At 34.9% G+C, this 10,315-nt stretch overlaps 1 non-coding gene across 1 annotated transcript; it reads right to left on the bottom strand.

Annotated features, from left to right (window-relative positions):
- Positions 1 to 9,465: 9,465 nt before the first annotated feature.
- Positions 9,466 to 9,536, bottom strand: TRNAG-CCC (transfer RNA glycine (anticodon CCC)). The gene has a single exon. It is a non-coding gene; the product is annotated as a tRNA-Gly (tRNA).
- Positions 9,537 to 10,315: the final 779 nt, after the last annotated feature.

The following is a 10,315-nucleotide window of genomic DNA, read 5'->3' as shown; positions in this document are numbered from 1 at the left end:
ATTATATTAAATAAAATAAAGATTTATAATCTAATCTTATAGTTAAATACATTAAAAATTCTTAAAATAAATAAATAAATAAATTAAAAATATAATTTATATTTATAAGTAAACACTAAAATTAAAGTTAAAAAGAAATACTCCGTATATAGATTTGGAAAGAGAAGTGTATGTTATTTCTAATTTTATAAGGTCCTAAGAGTATTATGTGGAGAGTGTCAAGCTTGAATAGTAGTATTTACTAGTGAAAGAATCCGTGAAACCACCGGTTTGTTTAAACGATACAGTTGGTTTTAAGCGAATGTAAATGGTAAAGTCGTATTGTTTAGATTACATTGACATTTAGATACACAAAAAGCATTAGCCCTTTGAATGAAAATGCAAGTGCTAAAATAGAATAAAATAAGAAAATATAATAAAGTAGAAGCAAGTATAAGTATGTTAATAAAATCACTTTATTATATTGAATAAATATTAGTAATCACCACATTCATGAGCCTGCCATCAATTTTCAGATTCTTGATGTTTAACAGACACACAATAACATGATATTTTGGATTGCATTTGATTGTTAGGAAGAAAGTTGGAGATCCAAAATGTCTAACTATAGCCATTGATTCCAAATAGTTTTGCATCATAATCCTAAAACATTTAAGGTATGTTAAATTTTATAATCATGCAACATAGAGAATAGAATAATTTTTGCAAGGAAAAAAAATTGCATGATAAAATGTACATACCTGCTTTTAGAAGTTGATATTTTTGAGAGAAAATGTTTGAGTTTATAAACAAAGTTGTGTTACGTATGTGGTTTTAAAGACAAAAAAATTATTCGTATTAATTTGGAGTATTTATTATTTTTCCTTTTTTGTAGATGTATCCAAATTTTTAGATTATTTAAATTTGGATTACATTGTTTTGTTTTTCTATTAATGAATTTCCCGGATGCCATTTATCATTTACTATTTATTTTGATTTTTTTTTTTTTTACTTATTTAATTACGTTGTGTATTATATGCTGACGTCACATTGACTTGTGAGATTGTGATATGTGGAATGATTAAGGGAAATTAAAGGTAGATTAGTGAAATGATGATATCATAAGATTAGAGATTTAAAATAATTTATAGAAGATTATTCGTCATTCATCGATGGATATTGGAATTTAATGTTTCCACCACTTTTTTCGTCGCGTTGACCTACTTTTGGCCGCCATTCACCTCCAAACGTCACTATACCAATGGCTTCTTCTATTTTTGTTTTCTATTTTTCATATTATTTTTTTTTTTTTGAAAAGCAAGAAAAAAAATTATTAAAAATAAATAAGGTACATAGAAACAGTATGCGATGGCATACTATAGCATCATGTTAGATACATATATGGACAATCTGACTAGAAAGAAAGAAAGATGCAATTTCATCCATGGTCATCAAAAGAACTCGGGTTTAGGAGCCACTCATTTCAATCTAATTTAACTTTCCTCGAACGTTTTGATATCCATTCAAAAAATTTGACTTGAATTTCGTTTAATAACATCGGACCATTTCCACGCTTCCTACGAAAAGAGACTTGATTTCTATTTGCCAAATGAAGTAACCACATATCCACTCGATCGCTTGCCACATCTTCGATGATGAGTTTAGTAAGGCCCGATTTCTTCTTCCTTTGAACATGTCATCTAGGCTAGCGTATGTCGAAATATTCAAGTTCCACCATTGAAAGATCATATCCCATATATTTCTTGCAAATGAGCATTTTAGAAGAATGTGCTCAACTGTTTCAATGTCATCGTTACATATAAGACATCTTAAAGAATAAAGATCAATACCACGTTTATCTGGTTCAACTCAAACTGGTATCCTTTTCATAGCTGCCCGCCAAATAAATATGCCAATTTTTTTCGGAATCATCTTCACAGTTTCAACAGAAGCATTTGGACGTGGCAGAAACTCTTCATCAATTAAAGTCGTGAACATCGAAGTTGAGTACAACCCATTTGATTGTAGATTGCATCTCCATGTGTCGTTAGAATCCCACTTAAAATAGAAGTTTGTTACCAGAATATTGAGCTGTCCAATTCATTTTAGATCTCCCTGTTGGCATTCGAACCCATTTCCAAACATCAGAACCTGAGTTGTTGTCATTCACCATTCGATTCATGATTAAGGTGTCTTCATCTTCTTCAAGCTTGAACAATCTTCTAAACTTGTGACATTGAGCTTGATCCCCTATCCATTCATCTTTCCAAAACAAGGTACTGTCACCCTTATTCACCACTTTCACAAAAGAGTTACAAAATACCCAAATTGTCTATTTTCGTCCAGATCAAACAAGCTGAAACATCCTACAATCGTCCAATTTAAACACACAATCATTTTTGTGAGCAAAAATTAAATTGCAATCATTTTCGGACTTAGCCAAATTGAAGGTTGTATTGATTGTCAAATTGGGTAACTTAGGTTACCTTTTCGGGCCATTTGCCCAATAATTTACATGAAAAACTGAAAAGGTATATGTCGATCTTTTATTTATTTTCTCTTAATGTTTATTTAATTAGGAGACGCACCTTGCAAGTTAGATTAATAGATTTCATTACGTCTTTAAGTTTAGAATCTTATTTCTGACATTCTCACAACCAATATTGTTAAAATACAATGCAAATTTAGAATAATATGGAATTAGTAAATGTATATGGGTAAAATATCTAGATATTAATATGTATAAGAAAATATCTAGATATTAGAATATGAGAGAAAAATCTAGAAATTGAAATGTAAAAGAAAAATCTAGATATTTGTAGGTTGTAAAAATATCTAGATATTTATATATCCATGGAAATATCTAGGTTCTAGAATGTTCCATGGAGTAGTATAAATATGGGAGGAGATTTCATTTGTGTTGTGTGAAGTTGTGAGAGTGAAAAAAGTGAGTTGAGAAGTAGAGAAGAAGTAAGAAGTGAGAAAAGTGTGAGAAGAGAAAAAAAGCTTGTAAGTAAGTAATATTGTAATTGTATTTTGTATTACTAAAAGTGTTCTTTGTTAAGTTTCCCGGTTAAGCCTTAGTTTGTGTTTGAGTTCTTAGTGCACTTGTGTTATTTTTATTAAATGGTCGGCTCTGCCGCCTAAGTGATATATGGTCGGTTATACCGCCTGAATGATATATGGTCGACACTGTCGCCTAAATATTATTGTGCACTAAGGATTCATAAAATTAAAGGCTAACCAACGTCAAGTGTTGGTGTAGTGAGTGTAGTATAATCTAGGTCCTCTGTAGTGGGTATGTTGGGCTCGTCGAAGCTTCCAACAATTGGTATCAGAGCGGGTCGTTCGGGACCATTGCTAGTGGAGGTACTCATCGGTAAACGTTGGACATTTACATCGACTTGTTTTCACCAAGGCTCTAAGGGAATTCTGTCGGAGCACAGTTAGGAACTGTGAAAGCTCATCGGTCTGGGACCAAGCTTATTGGACGTTGGACGTCATGATGACAGATCTTGCAAGTACGAGCAGTGGAATCAAGAGTCTCAATAACCACAACTATGGTTATTGGCGGACTTGTATAGAATCCTACCTACAAGGACAGGATTTATGGGAAATAGTTGCTGGCAGTGACACAACGCCTCCACCGAAAGAAAATGCCGAAGCCTTGAGAAAATGGAACATCAAGGCTGGGAAGGCTTTATTTATACTGAAGACTACAATCGAGGAGGATCTATTGGAGCACATCCGTGACGAGAAAACACCAAAGGCAGCTTGGGAAACTTTTGAAAAATTATTTTCAAAGAAGAATGAAGCACGACTCCAGCTCTTGGAAAATGAGCTCGCAGGTATCTCACAAGGAAGTCTATCTATTTCTCAGTATTTCACCAAGGTGAAATCTATTTGTCGTGAGATATCTCAACTTGCTCCTGAAGAGAAAGTGAGTGATGCAAGGATGAAGAGAATTATCATCCATGGCTTAAGATCCGAGTATAATGGATTTATAGCCGCTGTAAGAGGATGGCCTACTCAACCATCATTAATAGAGCTAGAGAATTTATTGGCTAATAAAGAGGCATTAGCCAAGCAGATGAATGAAGTAACCATAAAAGACGGAGAAGATGCACTCTTCACCAATAAGAAGAAAGCAACATCTCGAAGACAAGATGCGATGAAAGAAAGTCAGACATATGGATGGAAGAGTCACCCAAAGTCAAAAGGCAACACTTCAGGGGGAGCTCGGGGAGCTCAACAAGGAAGAAGAGATCATCGCCAACAATACGGGGAAAATGATAAGAGAAAGAATGGTGAATGCTTCAATTGTGGCAAGAAGGGTCATTTTGCTCGAGATTGTAGATTCCCCAAAAGGTGAACTTTCGAAGGAAATGTGGCCGCCACAAGAGATGAGAAGAAAGAGGTCACATTCGAAGCAACTATTAATGAGGAAACATGGGATGCAGAAGCTGGACTCTCTGTTGAAGCTGACATAGATGATCAAGCTCTTACAACAACTTTAAAGTCAAAAATAAACTACAAAGATGATTGGATCATCGATTCTGGGTGCTCAAATCATATGACCAATGATGAGACGAAGCTGCAAGAAATGGAGGATTACAAAGGAAAAAGAGTCGTGTTGACAGCCAACAATTCAAGGTTGTCTATTTCTCACATTGGAAAGACAATAATTCCAAGTGAAGGTGACTCTCATAAGCTCCATCTCGAGAAGGTGTATCTTGTCCCTGGCCTAAAGAAGAATTTACTGTCAGTATCACAATTGACAGCAGAAGAGAATTATGTGCTCTTTGGACCAGAAGATGTGTCTGTATTCAAGAGAGTGAAGGTGGTTGGCAATCCAATTATGCAAGAAAAAAGAATAGAGTCGGTCTATGTACTATCTGCTGAAACAACATATATGGATAAGACTCGAAAGAATGAGAAGGCTGATCTGTGGCATGAACGTCTTGGGCATGTGGGATACAATAAGTTAAAGGAGATGATGGTGAAACGCATAGTAAATGGGCTTCCTCAAATTGATATCCGAACAGATACAATATGTGCTGGATGTCAATTTGGCAAAGCTCACCAATTGCCATTCAAGGAGTTAGCGCATCAGTCCAAGACACCACTAGAGCTAATACACTCAGATGTCTTCGGCCCAGTGAAACAAACATCACTTGGAGGTATGAAATATACGGTGACATTCATTGATGACTTCTCAAGATATGTGTGGGTTTACTTCATGAAGGAGAAGTCGGAGACTTTTCTGAAGTTTAAAGAGTTCAAGAACAAGGTAGAAAGTGAGCTCAATACTAAAATTCGATGCTTACGCACAGATAATGGAGGAGAATATTTATCAACCGAGTTCAATATCTATCTTGAGAAGCACAAGATCAGAAGGCAATTAACTTGCCCTAATACTCCACAACAGAATATAGTGGCAGAACGTAAGAATCGTCATCTTGCTGAAACCTGTCGAAGTATGCTTCATGGTAAGAATGTACCAGGAAGATTTTGGGCTGAATGTATAAGGACGGCTTCATACGTGATTAACAGACTCCCACAAACAAAGTTGGGATATATTTCACCATATGAAAGATTATGGAAGATCAAGCCAACCGTCAACCATCTCAAGATTTTTGGATGTGTATGCTACGTCTTCGTACCAGATCATCTACGAAGCAAATTTGATAAGAAGGCAATTCAGTGCATTTTTGTCGGTTATGATGAATCAAGAAAAGGATGGAGATGTTGTGATCCAAATACTGGGAAGTGTCATACTTCAAGAAATGTGGTATTTGATGAAGCTTCTTCATGGTGGTCATCTCAAAAGATAGAGCTTCCAGAATCTCATGGATTAGAAGAAGTTCCAGAAGAGAAAGAAAAACATAAAGAGCACATATCGGATCCAATTAAAGAAGGAGATGGATCGTACTCTAAGGAAACGAGTCCATGGAAAACTGGGGTACATCAATCTACATCCGAAGAGGTTCGTCCAAGCCAAATGGATGCCGAGGAGCATGTGCAAGAATTACGGAGATCAACAAGGCCGAGGCAACCTAATCCGAGGTATGCCAATGCTGCTCATGTGGATGAATCAATACCTATTGAGCCTTCCACTTATGAAGAAGCAGTACAAAGTCAAGAATGGCGGAAAGCAATGGAAGAAGAAATTAATGCATTAAAAGAAAACCAGACATGGAGTTTAGTTCCAAAGCCAAAAGATGTAAAACCAATATCTTGCAAATGGGTTTACAAGGTGAAGACTCGATCAGATGGCTCCATTGAAAGGTATAAAGCTTGACTTGTTGCTAGAGGTTTTTCTCAACAATATGGGCTAGATTATGAAGAAACGTTTAGTCCAGTGGCGAAGATCACAACAATTCGAGCTCTACTAGCTTTAGCTGCTAGCAAATCTTGGAAGTTATGCCAGATGGATGTCAAGAACGCTTTCTTACATGGAGAACTTGACAAAGACATTTATATGGAGCAACCAAGAGGCTTTGAGAACAAGATCCATCCTGAGCATGTCTGCAAATTAAAGAAAGCACTATACGGCTTGAAGCAGGCTCCAAGAGCTTGGTACGGGAAGATTGGCGAGTTCTTAGTACAAAGTGGTTTCACAGTTGCTCCTTCAGATTCTAGTTTATTTGTGAAACAAGATCAAGGAAAACTAGCCATAGTGCTAGTATATGTGGATGACTTAATTATCACGGGAGATCACTATGAGGAGATCCAAAGAACAAGAGAGAATCTGTCTATCAGATTTCATATGAAGGAGCTTGGAGAACTCAAACATTTTCTTGGACTCGAAATAGAGCAGAAAAGAGAAGGATTATTTCTGGGACAACAGAAATATGCGCGAGATCTTTTACAAAAGTACGGAATGCTTAATTGCAAACCTATCTCAACTCCGATGGATCCGAATACAAAACTACGAGCAGATGAAGGAAAAAGTCTTCAAGATGTTACCATGTATCGAAAGATGGTCGAAAGTCTTATTTATCTCACACTAAGCCGGCCAGACATATCTTATGCAGTTGGTGTGGTTAGTCGATACATGAGCAATTCGAAGAAGCCTCACCTTGATGCTGTACGACGCATCTTAAGGTATGTTAAAGGCACTATTAACTTTGGCATTTTATACAGGAAAACAAAGAGAATGTCATGTGATTGGATATTGTGATGCCGATTACGCTGGAGACTATGATACACGACGGTCAACAACTGGATACATGTTTAGTCTTGGATCGGGAGTAATATCATGGTGCAGCAAGAGACAACCAACAGTATCCTTGTCAAGCACTGAAGCAGAATATCGATCGGCAGCATCAGCAACACAAGAAATTATGTGGTTGAAGCAACTAATGGAATATCTTCATCAATCAACAGATTATCAAGTAAAGCTTTTCTGCGATTACCTATCAGCTATTCGTCTAGCAGAAAATCCAGTCTTTCATGCGAGAACAAAACATATAGAAGTGCACTATCACTATGTTCGCGAGAAGGTCCTTGAAGGAGAGATCAAGATGATGCCAACAAAGACAGATGAACAGGTTGCAGATATATTCACCAAGAGCCTAAGTAAACCGAAGTTTACAAAATTCAGAGAAGCACTTGGAATGGTCTGCAAGACATCGTTGGAAGAAAATTTACATTGAGGGGGAGTGTTAAAATACAATGCAAATTTAGAATAATATGGAATTAGTAAATGTATATGGGTAAAATATCTAGATATTAATATGTATAAGAAAATATCTAGATATTAGAATATGAGAGAAAAATCTAGAAATTGAAATGTAAAAGAAAAATCTAGATATTTGTAGGTTGTAAAAATATCTAGATATTTATATATCCATGAAAATATCTAGGTTCTAGAATGTTCCATGGAGTAGTATAAATATGGGAGGAGATTTCATTTGTGTTGTGTGAAGTTGTGAGAGTGAAAAGAGTGAGTTGAGAAGTAGAGAAGAAGTAAGAAGTGAGAAAAGTGTGAGAAGAGAAAAAAAGCTTGTAAGTAAGTAATATTGTAATTGTATTTTGTATTACTAAAAGTGTTCTTTGTTAAGTTTTCCGGTTAAGCCTTAGTTTGTGTTTGAGTTCTTAGTGCACTTGTGTTATTTTTATTAAATGGTCGGCTCTGCCGCCTAAGTGATATATGGTCGGTTATACCGCCTGAATGATATATGGTCGACACTGTCGCCTAAATATTATTGTGCACTAAGGATTCATAAAATTAAAGGCTAACCAACGTCAAGTGTTGGTGTAGTGAGTGTAGTATAATCTAGGTCCTCTGTAGTGGGTGTGTTGGGCTCGTCGAAGCTTCCAACAAATATTACTGATTAATATTCATCTTTGGTAACTAAGAAAATATATATTATCCGAGGAATATTCAAATAAATCCAAATTTTAAGTTAAGACTCAAGTGACCAAGCGCGAATGTAACGGTTAATAACTCATCTAATTAGTATTCTAAGCTATTTTTAAGGTCAAGAATCTCAATTTATCACTTAGTGATTTCAAGCTTATTCTTCATCACATTTTACGTTAATGTCCCTTCTTGAATCAGGATCAATAAGACAATAACCACTTTGTATTTGTATTTTTATTTTTGTAAAGCAAGAAATGTTATTGATAATAATGGTATGTGTAGTTACATGGACCTATATACTCTATACATTGGATAATCGAAGTAGCATGGAAACTAATAAAAAGAGGCTAGCCAAATAGAACTATTTGTTTCAAATGAGAAGAACCGAACTTGAAATCAAGCCGGAGGAAAGAGGATAACAGTGACGATCGAGCGCCAACAAAGTTACCCAACTGACACCCCGATTAATCGCCCCTCATAAGAAATAAATAGAACTATTGGGCATCAATTAACCAATACCCATACGATAGTGGGGATCCGTAACATATGATGATGGGTTGATCAACCATTGGTGCCATTCGATCGTTTTCTTTTTTCTCGAGCGTTTAGATATCCAACAATAACCACTTTGTATAATAACATTAACGTGACACGTACATATATTCTCGTGTAAGATGCACACACGTTTTACACTCTTTGAGAAACATGAGTTTGCAAAAAGTATCATCCTTACATGTGATCAAAGCTTCAACAATTTGTTTGCATATATTCTCGTGTACAAAGTATAATATTTCACGGATTTATTCCGTAACTTTAACCATTTCTCTGACCACCATAAATGGTAGCTCAATAGTATGTTGCAAATCAACACGAGTATTATGGCCTTAAAGTTTATTTTTAGCTTAGATAGGTTAGAAAAGTGAGCTCACATACTGAATATATAGATTGTGTCACACATACTAAATTTTCAACCATGTCTGTTCTGAACTTTAAAAATGTGACGTTTTTATCACAGAAGAAAAGTTTAAACATCCATTAAAGCCAAACAAAGGCAAAAAGACGTAAAATTGTGCAGCAATAAAAAGAAAAAATAAAAATAAAAATACGTAGTATAATATTGCGCATCCGGGGAATCGAACCCCGGTCAGTACCGTGGGAGGGTACTATGATACCACTACACTAGATGCGCTGCTGATTTACCTTTCCTAATAACAAATAAATAAATATAAATGTTGCACTACACTATGGGCTTAAACTATTTTTTATGTAAATAATCATCATGGCTTCTACTCGTTTGGTCCATGACAATAATAACGTCAAGTCCTTTCTTTTGCCTATGGGTGTATCGGTTTCGGTTTAGTTCTCAGCTTTGAAACTATATAATTCAAAACCGAAAATTAGACCAAAATTTCAAATATTAAAATCGAAACTCAAACCGGACCGAAAATCGAATTTGAATTCGGTTCGATTTCGATAACCGAATTCGACTTTCAAATCGATCATTTTTACTTTTTCCTCACGAGATGAATAAACATCAAAATAAAGTATTATCCCAAACTATATACATAATTGAACATATATACAAATTTACAAAGTATGATCAGTTTATTGAATATTATAGTTGATAATTAAAATATCATAATACAATACATATTATATTAAAAAATAAACAAAATCAACAATAAACAGAAACATTAAAACTATCGTTATCTTAGTTACAGTGTATACTTTACCAATAAAAAACAATGTAAAAGAAGTTGTATAGAAATTTTATTGATTCAACATATTTTTTAGTTATTACATATTTTTTTAATAATTTATAAATAGAATTTGGTTTCGGTTAAATCAAATTTAGACTATCTAAAATTGAAAATCGAATGAAAAAAACATATTCAAATTTGGTTTCAGTTTTGCTCGATCCGAAATCATATAACAAATTCGGTTTGTTTGATTTCAGTTTGGTATTCG

Source organism: Rutidosis leptorrhynchoides, chromosome 10 (genome assembly GCF_046630445.1).
Source record: "Rutidosis leptorrhynchoides isolate AG116_Rl617_1_P2 chromosome 10, CSIRO_AGI_Rlap_v1, whole genome shotgun sequence".
NCBI lineage: Eukaryota > Viridiplantae > Streptophyta > Magnoliopsida > Asterales > Asteraceae > Rutidosis > Rutidosis leptorrhynchoides.
Note: the sequence above shows the minus strand (reverse complement) of the source record. Positions and strands in the feature narration are given on the sequence as shown.